The sequence below is a fragment of the Stenella coeruleoalba genome, assembly GCF_951394435.1.
Source record: "Stenella coeruleoalba genome assembly, chromosome: 3".
Classification (NCBI taxonomy): Eukaryota; Metazoa; Chordata; class Mammalia; order Artiodactyla; family Delphinidae; genus Stenella; species Stenella coeruleoalba.
Window position 1 is genome coordinate 105,381,778 of NC_137148.1, and position 24,551 is coordinate 105,406,328.

Genomic DNA, 24,551 nt, shown 5'->3' on the forward strand with positions numbered 1-24,551 from the left:
TCCAGGTTGTCCATTTTATTGGCATATAGTTGCTTGTAGTAATCTCTCATGATCATTTGTATTTCTGCAGTTTCAGTTGTTACTTCACCTTTTTCATTTCTATGTCTGCTGATCTGAGTCTTCTCCCTTTTTTTTGATGAGTCTGGCTAATGGTTTATGATTTCGCTTATCTTCTCAAAGAACCAGCTTTTAATTTTATTGATCTTTGCTATTGTTTCCTTAATTTCTTTTTCATTTATTTCTGATCTGATCTTTATGATTTCCTTCCTTCTGCTAACTTTGTTTGTTTGTTTTGGTTTTTTTTGGTGATTCTTCTTTCTCTAATTGCTTTAGGTGTAAGGTTAGGTTGTTTATTTGAGATTTTTCTTCTTTCTTGAGGTTTCTAAAATCTTGAGGATTTTATTACTATAAACATCCCTCTTAGAGATGTTTTGCTGCCTCCATAGGTTTTGGGTCATCATGTTTTCATTGTCATTTGTTTCTAGGTATTTTTTGATTTCCTCTTTGATTTCTTCAGTGATCTCTTGGTTACTTAGTAGTATATTGTTTAGCCTCCATGTGTTTGTATTTTTTACAGTTTTTTTTCCCTGTAATTGATATCTAGTCTCATATCATTGTGGTTGGAAAAGATACTTGATACGATTTCAATTTTCTTAAATTTACCAAGGCTTGATTTGTAACCCAAGGTATGATCTATCCTGGAGAATGTTCCATGATCACTTGAGAAGAAAGTGTATTCTGTTGTTTTTTATGGAATGTCCTATAAATATCATATTAATTCCTTCTGGTCTAATGTGTCATTTAAAGTTTGTGTTTCCCTATTTATTTTCATTGTGGATGATCTGTCCCTTGGTGAAAGTGGGGTTTTAAAGTCTCCTACTATTATTGTACTACTGTCCATTTCCCCTTTTATGGCTGTTAACATTTGCATTATGTAGTGAGGTGCTCCTATGTTGAGTGCACAAATATTTACAATTGTTACATCTTCTTCTTGGATTGATCCCTTGATCGTTATATAGTGTCCTTCTTTGTCTCTCATAATAATTTTTATTTTAAAGTCTATTTTGTCTGATATGAGAATTGCTACTCCAGCTTTCTTTTGATTTCCATTTGCATGGAATATCTTTTTCCATCCCTTCACTTTCAGTCTATATCTTTCCCTAGGTGTGAAGTGGGTCTCTTGTAGGCAGCATATATATGGGTCTTGTTTTTGTACTCATTCAGCCAGTCTGTGTCTTTTGGTTAGAGTATTTAATCCATTTACATTTAACGTAATTATCGATATGTATGTTCCTATTACCATTTTCTTAATTGTTTTGTGTTTGTTTTTGTAGGTCTTTTCCTTCTTGTGTCTCCTGTCTAGAGAACTTCCTTTAACATTTGTTGTAAAAATGGTTTGGTGGTGTTGAATTCTTTAACTTTTGCTTCTCTGGAAAGGTTTTAATTTCTCCATCGCATCTGAATGAGATCCTTGCTGGGTAAAGTAATCTTGGTTGTCGTTTTTTCCCTTTCATCTCTTTAAATATGTTATGCCACTCCCTTCTGGCTTGCAGAGTTTCTGCTCAAAGATCAGCTGTTAACCTTATGGGGATTCCCTTGTTTGTTATTTGTTGCTTTTCCCTTGCTGCTTTTAATACATTTTCTTTGTAGTTAATTTTTGGTTGTTCGATTAATATATGTCTTGGTGTGTTTCTCCTTGGATTTATCCTGAATGGGACTCTCTGCATTTCCTGGACTTGATTGACTGTTTCCTTTCCCATGTTAGGGAAATTTTCAACTATAATCTCTTCAAATATTTTCTCAACAGTTTCTTTTTCTCTTCTTCTGGGACCCTATAATTCAAATGTTGGTGCGTTTAATGTTTCCCAGAGATCTCTGAGACTGCCTCAATTCTTTTTTTTTTTTTTTTGCGTTTTATTTCAGTCTACACATTTAATCATCATTACAATCAATAAACTCTTCTTAAGAGATGAGCACACCTCCAGGAAATGGTTTTGAAGAAATTAATTTTTCAAAAGACGAACTTAAAAACATGGAAATACCATAAAATAATATGGCCTATATTGTTTTGTAAAGTTGCATCGAGTTCCTGTATGAGTAAAAGGAAATAAACGAACACACCACTTCTCTGCTTGCTTTGGCACTTACCTTTAAGTCTTTGGAGGCTGGAGTATTACAGCAACAATTCCATTGAAAAAACAAAGCACACCCACCCCATGCATAATTCATACCAAATGTCTTCCCTAATTGTTCTGAGAACTCTCACTGCTTGAAGAATGGATGTATTTCCAGATCATTTGCCAGAGAGATGGATAAAAATACCCAGACTGAAACTTCAGATTTTTTCTACATTACACGGTAAACCCAAAATAACACCTGGAAACCTGTGGGTTGTTTCGGAGCAAGGGTGGCAGCCTGTTTCTCTGTAACATACTAACGTGGGTATGAAGAGAAAGTTACATAAAGGTGTCCATGTGTATGTTTCTCTGCCTCCCAGTATTTTGTTTGTTTGTTTGTTTTGTTTGTTTTGCAGTACGCGGGCCTCTCACTGTTGTGGCATCTCCCGTTGCGGAGCACAGGCTCTGGACACACAGACTCAGCAGCCATGGCTCACGGGCCTAGCCGCTCCATGGCATGTGGGATCTTCCCAGACCGGGGCATGAACCCGTGTCCCCTGCATCGGCAGGTGGACTCTCAACCACTGCGCCACCAGGGAAGCCTGACTCCCAATGTTTTTATCCTTCCCTCAGTCTGCCTTTTCATCCTTTAATCTTTGCCTATCTCTTCCTCCTCACGAATCATGGTATAGAGACTTTTTTATCATATGTCTTAGACTCTGAATTGTTTTGTCATATCTTTTGGGCTTTAAGAAAAGGTCCCCCTTTTGTCCTGCCCGCTGCATCCCAGATCAAGCTCGGATCTCCCCAGCCACACTTCAGGAAAGGGCTCAAGCTACATTTGCAGTGAAAAAGAACCAGAAACAGCAGAAGAAACGCTCATTCCTTCACAGACCTTCCCCCTTCCCTCTTCGGTACTGTGTGGCCAAGAGGTACACCTCTGATGATTCTTTCCTGCTGGCTTCAGGTTTTACAGTCCTTGTTTTCTGGAATTCCTCTGTCAGTCTCTTCTGTAACCGATGGCTTTGACTTCCAGCCCAGGTTTTTCACAGGAATGTTCCCCCTGGGTGCAGGACTTCTGGAGCCATGTCCAGAAGGGACAAGCAAAAGCTGATGAGCCTGTCATGGTCGAGGCCCCGGATCCCTGTGGCGTTGGGTGGCTTGTCACTCAGAATCACATCTGCTCTCCCAGCAGGTAGCACTTCTCAGATTCTCTGGAAAGTTCTTGGGTCAGTCACATCAGCAGGGCACAGAAAAGTTGCTCCTTCCGGGGGAATATGTGAAGGAGATCTACCCCAAGCACAAAGCCAACAGGAGCACTGGGATCTGTGCCTGCAGCGTTGACACTGTGCACAGCCACCTGGCTCCACGCGCCAGGAGCGACACCACAGTCTAACACCCAGAGGCCAGGCCACAGAATCCGGTGCCTCTCGTTCACCTCCAGGAGCTTGAAGGCACTTCGACACCTGTAACTCTCCACCTTCGCAGCCTTCACAAACGGGTCCCTCAAATGCCGTATCAGCCACAGGTGCTCAGCGCTGGTCCGGCCCTTGAAGCAACTCCCACCAGTGTGGAACCTTTGACGCTGAAAGGAAGACCACACCAGCTTCAAGGACCTGGCCATGAATGCTGACCTGCTCCAGCTGCCACCACCACCTACCTCAATTCTTTTCATTCTTCTTTCTTTATTCTTCTCTGAGGTAGTTATTTCCACTATTTTATCTTCCAGGTCCCTTCTCCGCTCTTCTGCCTCAGTCATTCTGCTGTTGATTCCTTCCAGAGAATTTTTAATTTCATTTATTGTGTTGTTCATCATTGTTTGTTTGCTGTTTAGTTTTTCTAGGTCCTTGTTAAACATTTCTTGTATTTTCTACATTCTATTTCCAAGATTTTGATTCATCTTTACTATCATTACTCTGAATTCTTTTTCAGGTAGACTGCCTATTTCCTCTTCATTTGTTTGGTCTGGTGGGGTTTTACCTTGCTCCTTCATCTGCTGCGCATTTCTCTGTCTTCTCATTTTGCTTAATTTACTGTGTTTGGGGTCTCCTTCTCACAGGCTGCAGGTTCGTAGTTCCCATTGTTTTTGGTGTCTGCCCCTAGTGAGTGAGGTTGGTTCAGTGGCTTGTGTAGGCTTCCTGGTGGAGGGGACTAGTGCCTGTGTTCTGGTGGGTGGGCCTGGATCTTATCCTTCTGGTGGGCAGGGCCACGTATGGTGGTGTGTTTTGGGGCATCTGTGAACTTACTGTGATTTTAGGCAGCCTCTCTGCTAATGGGTGGGGTTGTGTTCCTGTCTTGCTAGTTGTTTGGTATGGGGCGTCCAGCACTGGAGCTTGCTTGCCTTTGGGTGGAGCTGGGTCTTAGTGTTGACACGGTGATCTCTGGGAGAGCTCTTGCCGGTTGATATTACATGGAGCTGGTAGGTCTCTGGTGGTCCAGTGTCCTGAACTCAGCTCTCCCACCTCGGAGGCTCAGGCCTGACACCCGGCCTGAGCACAAAGACCCTGTCAGTCACATGGCTCAGAAGAAAAGGAAGAAAAAAAAGGAAAAATAAAAAACAAACAGATAGAATCCTAAACCAAATGGTAAAAGCAAAACTTTCTACCTGTCAGACTGGCTTCTGTTCAAGATTTCCAAGCTGTTGTAATTCTGAAAGTCATTCTCATCTCTGCTCTTCTCCACTCCTTCTGAAAATTATGAACCAGGAACTAATCTAGATCTGTGGATTTCAGTAGTAAAAAGCAGTCCAAAATTTCTGGCTTCATGGAGTTTATACAGGAACTGAATTAGCTGGCACTTTTCATCTTGGACTCCCCAGCCTCCAGAACTGGTCTTCCTAAAGCCAGGCCACCTGCAGCAGCAACTTCTTCTCGCCATGGCTATTTTAAATTAGATTTTCAATGCCGCTTCCATGAAACTCTTGGCTTAGCTGGGCAGTGTGGCTGGGGGTCCGACTCTGGCCACCACCATCCACTCAGGGCTAATTGAAGTGTTACAGCCATGTGCAACTACTAGAAATTTTCCCCAAAGTGCCACTCTGCTCGGTTCGTGAAGGCTTTGCACCAGCTATTTCCTCTTTGTAAGATGCCTTAACCCTTTACATCTCTCCCAGCCCTGTCCCCTTCGTGTCTTCTGATCCTTCTTCAGAAAGTCTTTTGCAACCACTTCCATGACCACTACCATCTCCCCAACCACTCACTAGCCTTTCCATGAATCTTATGCATACCACAGTCATAACATCTATTATATAAATATCTCTTTATCTTTCTTTACTAACAGATCTAGAGTTTCCTTGAAGAGAAACAGAGATGGCATCTTACTTTTTCTTTGTATCCACAGCCTAGCACAGTGCCTGATACTTAATGGTCATGAAATGTTGGATGGATGGACATTAAATAAAATTTAATGGAATTCTGTCCTAGTGTTCTGTTGCCTAATATGGTTATGAACTCCTACACACTGGAGAAAGTTTGCTTATAAAATTAAAAATTTAAAGCCACCCTGGCAGATTTACCAGGGAAGAGATTGCCAGTAATATCTGTAGGACCACTAGCACAGATGCTGGCTCCCTGGTAGAAGGAGATTATCAAATCCTAGGATTGATTTAAAGCATTACTAATTCTTCTACACTGTATTGTAACAAGCTGATATTTATTTATCTCCAACTATATTATTTTATGACTTTTCACTTCACCATTTCAACTCATACTATGGTAAATACATATATTTAGATGGCATAAAATCTAGGACTCAGAGTTCAGATCCAAGCATTATCATTAAGCTGGCCAATCCTGAAAAACTAAACTGAACATTAGATCCAAAGTCCTTTCCATTCTACTCTCTAAACTGGCTGGCCTCCCTGCCCTACTTAGCACTTTGGGCCAGCACCCGGCATCCTTGTGTTGGCTGTAGTCTATGCCTTCTGACTCCACGCATCATGCATACCACTTCCTGAACTCTTTCTGACCTCCACTGGCCCTATCAATGATCAACAGTTTAATGATTATTTATTTGGTTCCAATACTCAAGGTGACTCTTAAGTTCTCACTCATTCTGTGATTAATCAGTATGTCTCTTGATGTACAGCTGTTGCCAGCTGCTTTAAGTAATATCCTGCCTAATCCCTGTCCAGCTTGTAGGATTCTCTCCCCTGTAACCTGATAATCCCATCAAGTTGGTTTAGTTCCAAAAGATACCAAGATCTCTTAAGAATTCAACCTTCAGTGGTCTGGTTCAAGTCAACTGTTGCTTACTTTCATTTAGGTCTTGATTATCTAACCCCTGGTCCTTCACAAATATTCTTGTTGGTTTTATTCTGTAACCATCTCACTGCCTTACATTAAAGGCAGGTTAATTATGCAAGAATATAGTTTTGGTAATGTCACTTTCATAGTGAGACATACTTTAATGGCTTCTCATTGTCTGTGAAATAAAGGTCATATATTTTAGCCTGACATTCAGAGTTCTCCATGAACTGGCCTCAACATACCTTTGTAGATTTATTTCTTAAAACCTCCTTTTACCTACTCATATTCCCTCTCTCCATCACTTGCCTGAAAAAATATCTGATAGAAACCCTCTATCTCTGTTCTTCATATCTGCTGACAAAATAACAAAACCTGCCTGATTGGTTTGTATGACTACAGACCTCAGATGAGCATGAAACTTTTCCCAGCAGAACAGCTGTGATTTTTTTCCGGTAAGTTGCTTTCTCCCTCTCCTAGACAACTATTCTGTACCCTCCTGTCTCTTCTCAAATTTCCCTCTCCTCTTCCACACTTACACCCAGCTGATGACCTCACCTGTAACTCACTGAGAATACGCGGGTCATCAAATGGAGACTCTCGCCTTTCCACTACTGACAGAATTTAATTCTTGCTTCATGTGGTCACCTGTGCTCTTCTGATTGCCTTCTGTTACCAGTGGAGAAAGTGTCCCTCCTCTCATTCAAGGTTCTATCCTCCTACTAGTGCTCCAGATCCCGCGGTTCTCACCTTCTTAGGTACGTCACTTATTTATCCAACCTCACACTTGCATCATATACTCTTTCCTAGCTCATTCCTATCTGCATGGGAACATGCTGGTATCTCACATCCCTGCAAAAACTTCTTTGATTCCTCATCACTCAGTACCATTTTCCCACTCTTATTCTAAAGTAAACAGCTCCAGACTGTCTTGACTTCCTCACCTCCCTCCCATTTGCTGTTTAATCCACCTCAATCTTGTTTTTCCCACCCCATTTAGATGATGGTATTCCACTGAAAGTACTCTAACCAAGGTCCCCAACTATCTTCATGATGTCAGACCCAATGTAAACTTCCCTGTGTTCATCTTACTTCAATTCATAGCATCACACCACACAGATGATCACTGCTTTGTTCCTGACACATTTCCACTCTTGGCTATGTCAAACCACAGAGTCCTAGTTTTCCTTCTTCCTTATTGGTTACTTCTCTAATGTGTTGAATTCTACTTTATAGAACCTCTGAAGATTTTCTAGACCTAGTCCAGAGCCCCCTCTTTCTCTCAATTTTCAGTTTTTCCCTGGATTGTCTCATTCATTCTCATGGCCTTAAATATCACCTATCGTCTAATAATTCCTAAATTTGTATCTCCAGTCCAACTCTCTCCCTTTAACTCCAGATTCATCTGTTTGCAGGTCAACTTTACATTTTCTCTTCCAACCTAATCATGCTTCAAAGATGGTCTTACACTATCTTCTCCCATCTTAGGCTGTGGCACCACCATTTACCCCGTTACTCAAGATAAATAAATTGGTAAAAAGAAAAGTTACAAATTGGGTAAGTGCAGTGAAGAAACTACATGGAATTTTATGATATAAAATAGAAGTTGGAGTAGGGTAGAGAACACTTTGATGAGGTAGATCAGCAAAAGCCTCTTTAAGAAGGAGATGACAGGGCTTCCCTGGTGGCGCAGTGGTTGAGAGTCCGCCTGCCGATGCAGGGGACATGGGTTCGTGTCCCGGTCCGGGAAGATCCCACATGTCGCGGAGCGGCTGGGCCCGTGAGCCATGGCCGCTGAGCCTGCGCGTCCGGAGCCCGTGCTCCGCAACGGGAGAGGCCACAACGGTGAGAGGCCCACGTACCACAAAAACAAACAAACAAACAAAAAAATGAAGGAGATGACATTTCAACTGAAACATGAATTATGAGTAGTAGTCAAGCATATAGAGAGGAAGAGGACAAGCACACTCCAAAAGGAAAGTGCAAGTATAAAGCTATTTCAGGGAAACAGTTTGATGTATGTTCACAATAGTAACAAATCTAATATCCCTGAAGTGGAGTAAGTAAATGAAGGGGAAAGTGCAGGGGATGAGTGTGTAAAGAGGGGCAGGGACTAGATCAAATGTAGTATTTCAATAGTCCAGGTGAGAGGAAGTGGTGGTATGGACCACAGAAGTAGAATTGGAGAAAATGGATTTAATTTAAAAGTGTTAACTGTAGTATAATACACATAACAGAATATTTATCATTTTAACCATTTGTAGCTATACAGTTCAGTGGTATTTAACATATTCACAATGTTGTATAACCATCACCATTATTGATATCCAAAATTTTTTCATCATCTCCAACAAAAATTCTGTACCCATTGAACAATAACTCCCCTTCCTTCCAGCCCCTGGTAATCTCTATTCTACTTTCTGTCTTTATGAATTTGTCCATTATATGTACTTCATATAAGTGGAATCATATTTATCCCTCTGTTTCTGGCTTATTTCACTAAACACAATGTTTTTAAAGTCCACCCATGCTGCAGCATATATTAAAATTTCATTTCTTTTTATAGCTGAACACTATTCCATTGTATTGTATGCCATATGTATATGCATATGCCTTTTCTTAATCTAAAATAGATTTAATCTTTATTTTAGAAAAAGAATTAGTGAGACATGGTGATAAACTGGATGTGGGGGTGAAGGAAGGAGATGAAGGTAACAAAGATGAGTCCTTGGGTTCGTGAAAAGAAGTGGCAGGAGATTAATTTAATAAAATGGAGAAAACTTGAGAAGGATATTCATTTATCCCAATCAAACTGAATTAGAATTCATAACCTCCTGGATGGAGGAGGATTCTTGACGGATGAGACCCCCATTGGGTCTTAAATGATAAGTACGAGTGTTAACCATGTTGAGAGATATGCATGAGACGGGGTGGCCGCAAAAGAAAATTCAAAAAGAATGGACCAAATGATAAAAGTCATGAAGATCTTTGTTTTGTTTCTGTTTCTAGAACATCCTACCCTAAATGTCTAAATGTTTCCTGATCTTCAAGTCCAAGGTGAAATGCCCAGCTCTTCAGAACCCCTTAAGCACTTATCTGTGCTCTTTTAATGGTGTTTATCAGCTTTTAGCTTATCTAACAATTTTTGTCCATCTCTTCCCTATTATACCATAAGCTCTTTAAGGGCATGCATTACATCTTTAGCATATTTGTGTCTTCCAACAATATCCAGTATTGTTGCCTTGCATAAAGAAAACTGTCAATAAATGTTGGTTTTCAGCAGAGAATCATCATCAGGAATGATGATGACTTATAGCCAAGAGGCTATAAAGAATGTTGGTTACAATAGTTATTATCTGAAGATTTTTACTTTGCATTCTTTTTTTCAGAATTAAGTTGTACAATTATCTGATGCCATTACATTTTTGGAGCAATGGAGGAAACCCCTAAGTTAAAGAATAAATATCATAGAACCTCACTATCTCAAAAGAAAAGCTAGGGCTTCCCTGGTGGTGCAGTGGTTGAGAGTCCGCCTGCTGATGCAGGGGACACGGGTTCGTGCTCCGGTCCGGGAAGATCCCACATGTCGCGGAGCGGCTAGGCCCGTGAGCCATGGTCACTGAGCCTGCGCGTCCGGAGCCTGTGCTCCACAACGAGAGAGGCCAAAACAGTGAGAGGCCCACGTACCGTAAATAAATAAATAAATAAATAAATAAATAAATGAAGAGAAAAAAAGAAAAGCTAGACAATCCTGAGATAATTAAGGGGCTGTTTTTTGTTGTTGTCATTGTTCTGTTTTGTTACTATGCAAATCTAATCATTAGAAAGATTAATTCCTGGATAGAACTAGCAGTAGAGAAAGGTAATGTAGTCATTTCCAACTTGTATAAAAATTGGTTTAGTATCTAAGATGCTGACATTAGTTGAGATGCAGCTTAGATTTCCAAATACCTTAATCTACGTGAATTTAAAATGTACTTCCTTAATAAACAGAAGTACTTGCAAGTGTGTATAGAGATTTCAAATACATAGGTAATATGGAGAGAATTGAAATTTTATCTTCACTAACTCTAATAGTTCACTTGGCAACTAGCAACGTGATCGTCTGACATCATCTTATTATTATTGTCCAGTTTTATGTGGTATTGTTTTATATGATATTCTAAAGAGAACGTAGATTACTGTGGATTTTTAAAAAAGACTTAGAAATCTTTATTATAGTTGTACAAATGTGCAAATAAAGATTTAAAAAGTCAAGAGTCTGGTTAAATATAAGCCCATAGCTCAGGGTAAGGAAGAAAAAGAGTCTAGAGTAGGTTTATGTGAAAATAGAACGGAAAATAATGCTCTCCATTGTTTTGAGTGACAAAGAATTGGCAGGAATCCCAATACCACAAGAGACAAGATTAATATTAAGTATATCTGTCAACATCCTGTTTGAAAATCTCAGCCAGGATCTGAGGTATCTGAAAACATTCAAAGTGGGTTTTGCCTAGGAATGAGTCATAGTCTCTGTAACAGAAAGCCCTAAAATATCAGTATAGGATGTTAAAAGTAAAACAGACTTCAGTGATCATACTGTCCAACTCCCATGTTTTACAGATGAGAAAACTGGGGCCCAGAAAACCCTCTCTCCACTCTGCAATACTGGGAGGCACCAGGAAGTAATGGACAAAATATGGACCTTGGAACCATGCAGAATTAGTTTCGGATCCCAGTTTGGTCATTCAGACAAGTCCCTTCCTATCTCTGAGCCTCAATTTCCTCAGCTGTAATATGGGAATAGCTACTTTACAAGGTGGTTGTAAGATTATGAATAATGTACATAAAGTATCTGGCACAGAGAGAATCAACAAATGCCAGGTCTTATTACCCAAAATCCTGGGTTCATGGCAGAACAAGGATGCCCATCTCAATCCAAGTGTGTCTTCAATATACCTTTAGAGATTCCCCAGTCAGTAAATCTCTTCTCAAAAACAGAGTGAACAGAGAGGGTGGTAACCCTTCTATAAATACTCAGGCCTTTAGTAATCTGGAAATATCGAGTCCGTCAGTACTGTATAAAATGCTGAATGGTACTTCTAAAATTTTCCAGGACTTCAATATAGCAAAGGATAGTTCAACACAAGGGGTAGAAATCTAATAACTTTGGGATAACACCTCTAAATACAACTGAAGGAATCTTTCTGAACTTAAGCTTTTATACTTAAATATGTGTGAGAATGGGGTGTCAATGTTGCAGATATGTATGCGAAAGTAGGTTTTGGCAATTATACAATGGTCTATTTTTTAAAATTTAACTATAGTTGATTTACAATATTGTGTTAGTGTCAGGTGTACAGCTTCAGATCCTTTTCCATTATAGATTATTACAAGATATTGAATATAGTTCCCTGTGCTATAGAGTAAACCCTTGTTGTTTATATATTTTATATATTGTGGTATGCATCTGTTAATTCTATACTCCTAATTTATCCCTCCCTCTTCTCTTTTCCCTTTGGTAATCATAAGTTTGTTTTCTATGTCTGTGAGTCTGCTTCTGTTTTTTAAATAAGTTGATTTGCATTGTGTTTTTAGTTTCCACATATAAGTGATATCACATGATATTTGTCTTTCTTTGCCTGACTTACTTCACTTAGTATGATAATATCTAGGTCATCCATGTAACTGCAAATGGCATTATTTCTTTTTTTATGGCTAAGTTATATTCCATTGTATATATATACCGCATCTTCTTTATCCACTCATATGATAATGTACATTTAGGTTGTTTCCCTGTCTTGGCTATTGTGAATAGTGCTGCTGTGAACATTGGGGTGAATATATTTTTTTGAACTAGAGTTTTCATCTTTTCCAGTTATGTGCTCAGGAGTGAGATTTCAGGATCACATGGTAACTTTATTTTTATTTTTTTAAGGAATCTCCATACTGTTCTCCATAGTGGCTGCACCAGTTTACATTCCCACCAACAATGTAGGAGGCTTCCCTTTTCTCCACACCCTCTCCAGCATTTATTATTTGTAGACTTTTTGATGATGGCCATTCTGACCAGTATAAGGTGATACCTCATTGTAGTTTTGATTTAATGGTCTATTTTTTTTAATTCAACAAAATTGCATTAGATTTATCTAACATTTGAGTTGGAAAAAAATCCAAACCTTCAAAGATCGAATGAATTATACAGAGAGGTAAAGAAAGATTCCTAAAGGCTTTATGATTTGTAAAAGAGTGAGACAGCAGAAACATTTATTTGTCCTAATTAGCTATCTTTACTGTATATGTACATGACATGGAAACATAGGCCCTACAACTTACAGGACAGACTCAAAAACTACAGGCAATCTGATTGCTCAGATCCTTTAGTCCTGTCTAATCTTAACTCACTTATAATGGACACAGTCATCAGCCATGACATGTTAAATGAGGATGGACAATTTAAGTGTCTACAACCAGGCATCTGCTCTGCTATATATCTTCTTAGTATTGTCCCTTTGAAACTAATATGAATGTCCTACACTGAAGCAGAATTAAGTCTATAAGGAAATACCCTGTAACTAGCTTCTCTTAGTTACTACTTATGTTGTCTCCAGGTGCCTAGAGTTGACAATATGGCAATATAGAACTGGAGAGCTGTGAAACGTAGAGGATATACAGGATTTGGGAACTAGAAAGGATCTTAACAAGGCCACAAATTAGCCTACAGGCTAAATCTAGCCAACCAAAGTGTTTTAATTGTTCTTTAAAGTATTGGCCCGTGCTATATGTTAGATATTTTGCATTAGCTGCAACCATTTAACAATCAGATTTCCTATTACAAGCAGGATTTCCAGCTTCTCTTGAAAAGTTGGACACTCAGGCAATCCTGAGTCTGAATTCTTTCCTGGCAACTTTCGGTTAGAGCTGAACAGTGCCAGCCCCCTTTCCAGTAGCCCCATCTCCCGTCTCTCCCAATAGGTTAGCCAGGCCAACTCTACCCATGGTCCTTAACTTCACAGCTCCTGATTTAGTCTAAACGATATTTGACAGAAGAGAAAAACCAAAGCCCAGAGAGATCAAAAGACTGAAGCTAGTTCCAGAACCCAGATGTCCCAGTCAACTATGGCTCTCCCATTTGAGAAGTCTTTAATGAGTATTAGTTTGTTAACTACTTCTTAAAAGATGAATAAACACAAAAATATAATCTAGAGCAAGATTTATAAGAAAGGAAACATTTAGGTAAAAAGCTGTGCCACCTCAGACAAAATATTACTGATTATCAGTGGCTACTTAGCTTGATATTAGGTTACAAACGTATTCTTAGAATAAGGCCTAATTATTATCAGGCAATTGGCTCTGTATGATTTTTTTTTAAATAAAAATCCCTAAATTGGCTTTATTTGGATTTCAAATGTTAATATACTAAAAAGTCACCTGGAGAATTAGTGGAATTTAAATTCCTAGGCCCTTTCTAAAGACATTCTGATTTAGTATGTCTGTGTGGAGATGCAGGAATTTGCATTTCTGATGATATCACAAGTGATTTATTACATTTACTCATTAGACTTTCACTTCTTCTGTTCTGATCTTAAGCTCTAGATCTTAAGCATGGTATTCGGTTCCCCTTTATTCACAGAACAGAAGTTTCCTGTGGTCCCTGATTCTTTTCGTTCTTTTTCTATGTTCTCTGCTTTGTGGTTTAAGGGGGAAAATACAAAAACAAAGAGACATCATGACTGGTGCAGCATGAAGGCTCTAAATGTAACTACCTAAATGTAATTGCTCAATCTGAATGCTTTTACCACAGTGACTAGGTTACTAATATACAATATCGCCTACCCACTCTACTGCTCCTCTTTCCAAAGAATGGTTTCTCTGAATTGAAAAAAAAAAGATTCAATTCAAATTGAAAAAAGTTTTCCTTTATGAACAAAGTCTACCAGAAGATTTTATAACTTTAGTTTGAAACTTCAAGTCAACTTCTTTTGTGTTTCTTCCCTAAAACTTGTGTTCTTTCAAGGTTTTATACTTTATCTTCTACACCTTTTAAGCAGATGTTTAATATAATCAAACAAACACTTTTACACAGTAGTTCCCTCACATAGGACCATTATTTGTTTCCACCTAATTGAACTGTATCTCATGTGCTATATTATATCAGAAGCCATTTAAGCTTACCTTATTTAAACAAATTTTAAAGAGAAAAATTCTATATTAAGTCCAAAAGAAGTAAAAAAACAAAACACAAACAAAAAATTCATTTCTTAGAGGGAAGAGATTGCAGAAAAGGAATATGTCTGTCCACAATCAATCCATATGGAAACTGCAGAAATAACACCACATTACAGAAGATAAAGAAGAGGAAGAAGAAAAACTTCATCAAAGCATTGAGCTGAATTCCCAGTAGAATAGTTCTGAATGTGAAAGTTAAGGCTCTCAGGTTATGAGTGCTTACAATAGAGTAATTCTTGATGTAAAAGCAGGCATATATCATTAGGCCACTCTTATAGCAAGAGGTAAGGTCTTGAGGATTTTTAATATTATCTATGGAAACAAAACTTCTGTATATATAGAATAATACAGTTTTAGAAAAAAGGCATATATAGTGTTTTCTTTTTTCAGTTTTTCTCCTAGGACTTAGTCTTTGGAGAATTGTCTCATTCCCTTTTTACCTTTCAAAATTTTACCTTAGAATCGGTGTTCTACTTTATGAAAGTACTTTTTTAAAACATCATTTGAGAATGTGAAAATATTTAGTGTATTTTACTTCAAAAGTAAATTTTATTTCAATAGAACACAAGTTAATGTGCTGCAGAAGTAATTAACTGATAGGATTCTATCTAGTAATTAAGACCCTCCCTATTCACAAAAGGGAAACAGACTCACAGACTTTGAAAACAAGTTTATGGTTACCAAAGGGGAAACGTGGGAGGGGGGATAAATCAGGAGCTTGGGATGAACATACACACGCTACTATATATAAGATAGATAACCAACAGGACCTACCATATAGCATAGGGAACTCTACTCAATATTCTGTGATAACCTATATGAGAAAAGAATCTAAAAAAGAATGAATATATGTATATGTATAACTGAATCACTTTGCTGTACACCTGAAACTAACACAACATTGTAAATCAACTATGCTCCAATAAAATAAAATAAAGTAAAAAAATACCCTCCCTGATATCAAAGGAGAAGCTTAACGTACTGGGTAGTATAACAGTAATAAGTTACAAGAGTTAACTTCCAACTTTATCATTAACACAGGAATTTCGGAACTGGATAGCTTAAAAACATGTTAGAGAATATTTTAATGGCCTGAAAGAGTTCCTAATATGGTCCAAGTATCAGTTAGTAGAGGAGAGATGACTTAAATTACTTGATTCCGAGTTCCCTATGTAATACTTTGTTTATACATGCAGTAATTTAAGGGGAAAAAAAAACCCTGAAATCATGCCCTACTTTAGGCAGCAATAAGTAGCCTGTTTTGCAGGAATGAGGAGGAAGAGGAACAAGGGGCAAGTAGGATAGAGAGACGGGAGATGGGCTTGAACACAGCCCAGCAAGCAAGAAGCTTGTTTGACCCTATGAAATACCCAGGATATGGAAGGACCGGTCTTCTAGGGGAGCCTATTCCCAACTCCGCACAGCACTCTCCATCCTGCTGACAGGGCCCGGGAGGGAAGGTAGAAAGATGGAGGTCACTCTGACTGAAATGGTTCCAGGGTAAATCTGTAGCAGTTCAGTACTTAGGACAGAATTATGGTTTTCCAATAATCCTGTGGCTCTAGGGCACATGGGTCACATCTAATGAGGAGAGATTGGCACTGTGAGCAGGGGTCCCTGGCCTCAGTTTTGCTTTCTTTGTGGTGCCTCCTCTGGATTCCAGGGCAGTGATAAAAGAGAGTAGTTTCCTTAGAGTCAACTAGCTTTTTAGGAAGAAAATACAAAGTTTATGAATGAGGAGTGAGTCACAGACATGTTTTGAAATTTGCTTCCCAAAGTTATAGAATGCTGATAATTTTAAGCTCCAGAGTAAAAGTTAGGAATTATGTCTTTATTTCTCTGTTCTGCATTTTGGGGACATAGAGGGACTTCTTTCCAATAAAACAAAAGAAATGTTTAATACATAGGTGAAGAGAGAACCACTCTGAACAGACCTTTGCCTGAGGGGAGGAAGGTGTGCAAAGAGAGTGGTGGAAAGGTTAAGGCACCTTCAGAAGCAGAAAAACAGGCCCTGCGCTGAGGCTGCTGACCGGGCCCCGTCGGGACACACATGTTTGCAGGAGAGGAAATGTTCGGAGAGAGAGTTTCTGGGATGACAGGGATGCTGGCTTAGTCATAAAGCTGCAGTGTCAACAAGATGAGGGCCTGTTCCTGAACTTAAAGGACATAAACACAGCCTCTCAGCTGGCAGACATAAACGTAAAAGTTGTTCACACAAAACACACGTGCACGCTCACGCACACACACGCTCACACAGAATGAGAAAAAGGAAACTGCTGTCCCTTCAAACCCGATCACCCAGCAGGGCACCTGCTCTCTGCTCATTTGTGAGCTTGCAGGAACTCAGGTTAAAGATTCAGGCCTGATCTTGACCTTGCAGGGCCAGACTCCCTATTTGTAGTATCTTTTTAAATATAGAAAATTCTCAAAACAACCTGCATGTTTATCTGTGAATATTTACCCAAACACCCTGCATGTATGGATGTCCCATAGAATGGCATAAAAGGGGCAAGGGCTCTGAACTCCGTGCGGGATGGCAGATCTCCTTGACGGTTACCCTCAAGTTCATGTTTCCACTGACATTTACGTAATGGCTTCGGATCGCCAGCGAAAACTCCCCAGCAGGTCCAAAAGGCACCTGCACCCACAGATGTTTAGTATAACATGCAGGTATATCCATTATTTGTCAGAGACATTTTAACACTTGCCTTGAATATCTAGGTCTCAGGAGAAAGAGTGGAGAGTGCAGAGAAACAGAAGAACAGGGCTCCAAATCCCCCAGCTCTGCTAATCTAATATCTGGCTGTGCCTTGGTTTGTTCATTGCTGTAAAACTGGCATAGTGCTGCAAGATTTTGTTGAAAAAAATCATCTGAAAACTCCTGCATCATGAGTGCTCCTTTCCTTCTTTTTCTTGAAGGTGTCTCTTTTAGAAATGCGACATCCTAAACTCAGATGTATAAGCACAACGGAATTGTGTGTATTCTGTTAGTTGTAAGAGTCACTGAGGCCAGTTCAGATTCAAGGAGAGAGGAATTCGATTCCACCTCTTGAAGGGGTGTGGCCGGTTCACATTTCAGAGAGCATGTGGGACAGGACACATTGCTGTGGCCATCTCGGGAAAATACTGTCAGCCACAAGTGGCTTGCTTGCATGACCCAATTTTGAAGGTCAAACACTAATTATAGCCTGTTGCGAATTTTTTGTAACAAATTCCAGTTTCTTCTGAGTCAGACAAATGCTTACAGTAGACTAGATCAAAGGATTTTTGGACTCAGGAAAACAAAAGAAAAAAAACACATTAAATATTACAAAACATTCTCACAAATGCACCTATGAATCAGATAAATTGACAAGGTTCCTGAACCATGACCTCATGGACAGAATTGCCTGGCTTCCTACAGGATTAACTAACAAGTAAGAGGGGCAGCCCAAACTCTTACATTCAATTAGGTTTCCTTTAAGATCATTTTTAAATTAAAGCAGTGCTATATAAAATTGATATTACTTTGTAGCTCAAGTCTTACTAAATAATAGTCTCTTCTGGAAAAGGACAGATTTGAGGAAAAAGACTTTAAATTCTGGGTTCAGAATAAATCTTGTTTTCCCCAGAGAAAACACAATTTGGTTTTTAAAAAGTTTAAGTATTTAGAAATTATTTTTTAAGCAGAAATGTAAAATAGTCTAAACAATGAGACATGGCTTAAATTATAATCAGTTGTATTCCCCACAATAAAATTGAGCATCTACTTGCAGTAAACAAAAAAAAACTGTGTTCCTTTCTTCCATGAAGCTTAGGTAAAGAAACTCATTCCATGTTATTTCATTGAAATATTCCTCAAGAAATTAAACTGTTTTGTTAAATCATAATATTGCTAGGTAATGACATGAAAAAGAATTCTGATTCACACGGCAAAAATCAGTCAATCCAAAAATCATGATGGCATGAATAGTCATCAGTGTTCTGCAGTTATTTTGGATAAACCTAGGCCAAAGAAGGAATGCTTAGGAGGTTATTATCAAGACTATCTCCCATTTGTATTTTTACTACTGATTAGTAAGAATTTTTGCTAATGACAAAAATATGTATGTGAGGTAATGGGGGTCTCGTAAATTATATTCCCTATGAACTTGACTGATTAGAAAAGTGAACAAATAGAAGTAGCCTGAAAATTAATAAAGAAAATTGAAGAGTTATTATTTAGATATGAAAAGCAAACACAATTAAAATTAAACCAAAAATAGTTAAATAATTACTGAAGGACTGAGAGAAGAGAAGAAGGTTGTTTTTCTGCTGCAGAGAAAGCTTAGGGGAAGAACATTACCTCCAAGAATCTTCCTCTATGCTTTAAATCAGTGAGGCCTTCTTTTCCTTTATCTGTCCCCATTCCATGCATTGCTACTGGTTCACCTCAAACCCCACCACCCTGCAGCTATTGCAACATCCCAATCCTATTTTAACTTAGTCCCTTACTGACCTACCTACCATAGCCCAGATCATGTGCTTCCTTCCTATTTTGGCCCTTGATTTTGTTCTAATTTTTATCATTTCCTTAATATCATATTTATAAGCTTCGTCAAACCGACTAAGTAGTCTACATTCAGGACCAGTTGGTCAACAACAGAGAGTCAAAGGAGACATGAGTATCCTTGTTTTCTCAACATGAAAGCATGTCAAGTGAAATGAGGTACAAATAAGAGTAGCAGGGTGGGCAGGATAAAATCTGTGAAACTCCCTCAAGGTATTCTTTTTATAAAGGTCCTTGGAGCACATTCCTGCTCTAAGGCCAAAGTCTCAAGTAAGCAGCATTAACCAGGCACCATCCCTAGTCTTAGTCCAGTAAAACCACAAAACCTTCCGTTTTCCCCGACCTCTGTCTTCACACACATCTTGCCCAGGGATTCGGAGCCTCAGTGTTGCGCCACATATAGATAACGGTCTTAAATGGTTTAGATAAGGTGGTCAGGGACCTGGCAGATAATTTACTCCTCAGATAGGTGAATACTAGTATAGGGAAGCAAAAGCTTTTGCTCTATACTCTTATGTTCAGCTCCTAGAGCCTGCAAATTAAACCTTCAAAGGACAAATTAACAGGAAAAAAAGCATACACATGTATTTGATGTTAATATTTTTACATGACACAGGAGCTTTACAGGAAAGAGGTGAAAACCTCAAAGAACTGGCTAGGCCTGAGAGCTTATATACCATTTGAACAAAGGGGTTGGGCTTTTTAGAGTTGATAAATTGTTGGAAGGTAAATATATGGGGGAAATTAATGGAAGATAAGGGTCATTTAGTAAGGTTTGTTGGTACAGATTCATCTCAGCATCAACTCCCTGTCTCCAGTGATAAGAATGGTACAGGGAGGGCACCTTTCTCATGGGAAATTTATGCTTTTTGCTTTTAGGCAGAAAGGGGAAGGGTAGAGAGCCCTTCCTGCATCTGTTTCTCAGTTCCCTTCAGCTCAAAATAATCAATAAGCCAAAGCACCATATTTTGGGGTGACATTTTCTGATCCCTTTCACCAGCTACCAGTTAAAGCCTGAAAAGTTCTGTCCGATCATTCATTCACTATCTTGTAAGAGTGTTTCTTTAAAGAATGATGCTGGGATCTTCTGTATCAAAATTACTTTGGATGAGAGACACAAATTCAGAATCCTGAGCCTACCCCAGATTAGATGAATTGGAATATCTGGGGTGGCCCCGGAATTCACAGGTTTAACAAGCTTCCAAGCAATTTTCAGATTTTTGGCTTTTTGTGCACAGGGCTGGTTTCACGCACAGTGAGAAATGGCTCCAGCACTGTGTGGCCACCTCCTTTCCATGGGGACTGAGTGTCGGAGTTCACTACAATCCTTGCTAGCCCCCTTCACTCACTCACATTCACCTGACTGGCCCATGGAGGAACTTGTATTTTCAACCCCTGATTGAGAGCCTTCTGGGTTTTGTGATGAGGGAGGACCAGCAGCCTCTGAAAAATCAGACTTGCTAACAAATGTTTCTGGAAAACTCTTCTGCTTAATTTTCTTCAGTTCAGAAAAAACTTCAAGTTAGAAATGGAGCAACTCTAATATGGCAGGTGGCTACTTTCAGTCTCTCGGAACTTGGGGGAAGCTTATGGCCTGTCTCTCTAAGCGCACCAAAGAGCTGTCAGCAAGCAGTCCAAGAACCGATTCCCAAAGCTCTGTCCTTGTTTGATGGCTGAACAAAGGAATCAATACAATATATCTTTATGTCACCTCTTCTGAGGCTGCTAGAAGTCGTTAGGGAATTTAAGAGGCGAAACTAGGACAGTTTCCCAAGACTATGTTAATTCTGACCCTTGGGAAACAGAAGTCAGGGGGAAAATGCTTGAAAATTAACAATAGTCTACTTTAAGTCAATGACCCACAATGAAACTGCTACATACATCCACATAATCAGATCATAGATTGACATTCTTACACATAGCTGGTTATCTCTACCAAAAATATAGTACCTAACAAATATTTTATTAATAATACTAACCAAAATTTTAAGCAAGATTAAAAAGTAACCATCCTATTGCCCCAACAAAATGTTTTTCATATCAGCTCTCTTTCTACATAAATATATTTATACACATACATATTTTTATGATCAAAATATTATATTTTGTGTTCTGCTATTTTAATAAGATCTTTCAAATTTTATTACTAGGGGATCCCAAAATGATGAATAAATTGTATATATAAGAGAATAATTGTTGAAGAATGTAAATCTTTAACAATAATAACTAAATAATCTAAAGAGAACATAACAGCAGAAGCTATAAAACAGTTTTTTCCATTCTTGGATCTCGGTCCTGACAGTCACAGCATGCTTGTTTAAAAAATACTTCCTGTCCTCATTCAAACAGTTTATTAAATGCTCTTCAATTAACTTTCACAAATGTTCCTTACTATATCATCACCCCCAGTTTTCACATACCTCCTATCTGTATGCATTCATGAAACATACATCATACTTGGCAGTGAAAGTCAAGTGATGTATCCATTGTTGGACTGGTCTTCAGCAGAGCATTCAACACCCTGCACAGATTGCTGCCTGCCATAGCTATAGACAATTCTCTGAGCTTATGTGACATCACAGAGGGAATAATCTACTGGGCAATCAGCAGTGGTATTTTTATAAATGATGACACCAGTTATTCTGGGCAGGTCAAGCCAATGAAGTAGCCTAGTGCTTCAGTGATTGATTTCAGTGTGTGGGTCAAAAATCTTACTTACCAGAGGTTGTTCTAGAGCATGTGAACTTATTACCACTATTTAACTTTATCGCCCCTATCAGTCGAGACTTATGTGATTGCAAATGTCAGGAACACAAATTAAACTTGCTTAAACAAAAAAGAGGATATATAGACTTCTGTAATAAACATCTGAGGCACGACTAGTTCTAGATGCTTGAATAATGTCAGTGGGAGCCAGGACTCTGTCTCTTGTCTTCCAGCCCTGCTTTCCTCCACAATGAGTTCATTCTTAGGCATGTTCTTTCCCTTGCTAGATTGAGAAGGACACCAGTGGTTCCACACTTAAACTGTACACTCTTTGCAACCCCAGTGGGATAAGAACTCTTAGAGCAATCTCACTAAGTTCTGCAGTTCACTGTCTTGGAATTTTTTGAATGAATCATTGTGATTGGGTGATGTCAAGTTGTGGATGGGCATGCTTGGTTCATACGGGCACCAGTAGAGCCTTGAGTAAGGTCAGCTGCACCCAAGTCATATAGCCTGAGAGCCAAAATGGAAGATTACCCAAACAAAATTGGAACAGTATTGCTAAGAATAGGACTACCTGACAGAAACAGACAAAAAAATAGCTGTCCACTACAAACAGAAATGCTAAAAACTTGATCTCAAATTTGGTCTTATGTGACCAAATTATAAACCAATAATTTTTAAAAGAAATAAAATCCAAAGAAACAGAAACTTCTATTGAAAACTGTTTTGTATGAGGATGTAATATACAGCATAGGAATATGGTCAATAATATTGTAATAACTTTGTATAGGGACACATAGTTACTAGACTTATCCTGGAGATCATTTCATAATACATGCAAGTGTCAAATCACTACGTAGTACATCTGAAACTAACACAATATTGTACATCAACTATATTTCAATTAAGAAATAGAGTAGCAGAACCCTCACAAAAAAAGGAGCAAAAAACATATATAAACAATGCCAACAAAAAAGAAACCTGTTTTGTTCTAAGGAGACAGCTAGTTATTAATATCAAATGTAAATGAGTGAATTTCATCATGATAAACAGTAGATATGATAGGTAGAATAATGACCCCCACCTAAATGCCCTCATCCTAAACCCAGGAACCTGTGAATATGTTACCTTATGTAGAAAAAGAGACTTTGCAGATGAATTTAATGTTAAGGACCCTGAGATGGGGAGAGCATCCCGGATTATTCAAGCGGACCTAATGTGATCGCAGGAGTCCTTAAAAGTGGAGAACCTTGCCTGGCTGTGGTCAGAAGCTGTGATCATGAGTGAAGGGAGAAATGCAACATTATTGCTTTGAAGGTAGAGACAGAGGAAGGAAACCAGGAGCCAAGGAATGTGGGCAGACTGTGGAAAATGGAAAAGGCAAGAAATGGATCTAAAGCATCCAGAAGGAATGTAGCCCTGCCATCATCTTGATTTTAGCCTGGTGAGATTTATGGTGGACTTCTGACCTACAGAATTGTAAGAGAGTAAGTGCGTGTTGTTTAAGCTGCATTTGTGGTAATTCATTAGAGCAGCAATAGAAAACTAATGTAGCAGCTATTTTGGCACTATCTTACATCGTGTGGTCTCAATTCTCAGGACATGATCAGTTCAGACCATTTGGAACAGCTCAGACCAAAGAACCTCATTTTGGCAGAGACATTTAATGCTCACTGAATACAGATGTATCACTCCTGGCCTCTGTGCAGTTAGGTAGGGTCAATATCATTTTCTCTTGTCAATGGATTATGAGCTTAAGTAACATATGTAAAGTCCCAGACAGATACAACAAAATGCCCCTGCACACCTTCCCCCCAGCTCTTTTGTTCTCTGCCTGGGAGAACTGCAAGGCTCGTGCTGCGATGGTGGTGTCACAAGACGCAAACATCCTGGATCCCTGAGACTCTGCTGGGGAGGAGCTGCCTGCAGAACCACTGGACTTAACAACAGATTTTGTATGAGTGAAAGATAAATTTTTATGTTTTAGACTACTGAAATTTCCAGGTTTAATTGTTTCTGTAGCCTAACAAAGTCTATCCTGACTAGTGCACTTGCTTAGGATAAGACTATCCCAAGAGGCAAAGAATCCAAGCTATCAAGTTTAACAAAGAAACTACTTTCTAACCCTCTCTTATTAACCTATTAAATTATATCTTCTATGCCTCAATTTCCCTGTACATGCAATTGAGAGATATGTAATTTTATATAGCACTTGAGGAAAGAGTCAATATTATATAAATGACTATTCCTTTCATTTCTGCTGTTTATATCATACAGTGATGAATTTTAATTTAGAAAATAAAAACAAGTTTTGCATTTTATTAATAAATAATTTTTCAGTTTTCTGCCATGAACAGGTAATGATAATGCAGATATTATGCTTTCATGTCAAGCTTATATGATAGAAATGTAGTTCTATGATGAAAATTGTACTTTTCTATCAATATTTCACATTTAAGACATTTGCCAAGATATTAATGAACCTTAGTAAAACAGTCTTCTTATGGCCATCAAAAGGTACAAGAGACAAGGAAAAGTAAACTCACAGTCTGTAAACCTTTCCTTAGAGAACTGGAATGCAAAAAAGTAAACCAAACCATAGTCTATTTTAAATAGAGTAATGACATAATATTTTCCATCTAATCATCCAAGGTGATAATAACAGCTCGAGTAGAGCTACAGATTGCCCAATTTCTCTTCTCCATTTGATGGAAGAGAAAACTGAGGACCACAAAAATTAAATAA

The 24,551-nt window shown here is 38.7% G+C and overlaps 1 protein-coding gene and 1 pseudogene across 2 annotated transcripts in view; one reads left to right on the forward strand and one right to left on the reverse strand.

The window, feature by feature from the left end:
- Nucleotides 1–24,551, forward strand: part of CCDC192 (coiled-coil domain containing 192) — a gene marked incomplete at both ends in the record, with an annotated part of 196,262 nt that overhangs the window by 143,106 nt on the left and 28,605 nt on the right. The gene's annotated exons all lie outside the window — the stretch shown is intronic.
- On the reverse strand, nucleotides 3,005–3,741 carry LOC307183484 (rRNA methyltransferase 2, mitochondrial-like; annotated as a pseudogene). The gene has a single exon. The product of its transcript is annotated as an rRNA methyltransferase 2, mitochondrial-like (transcript).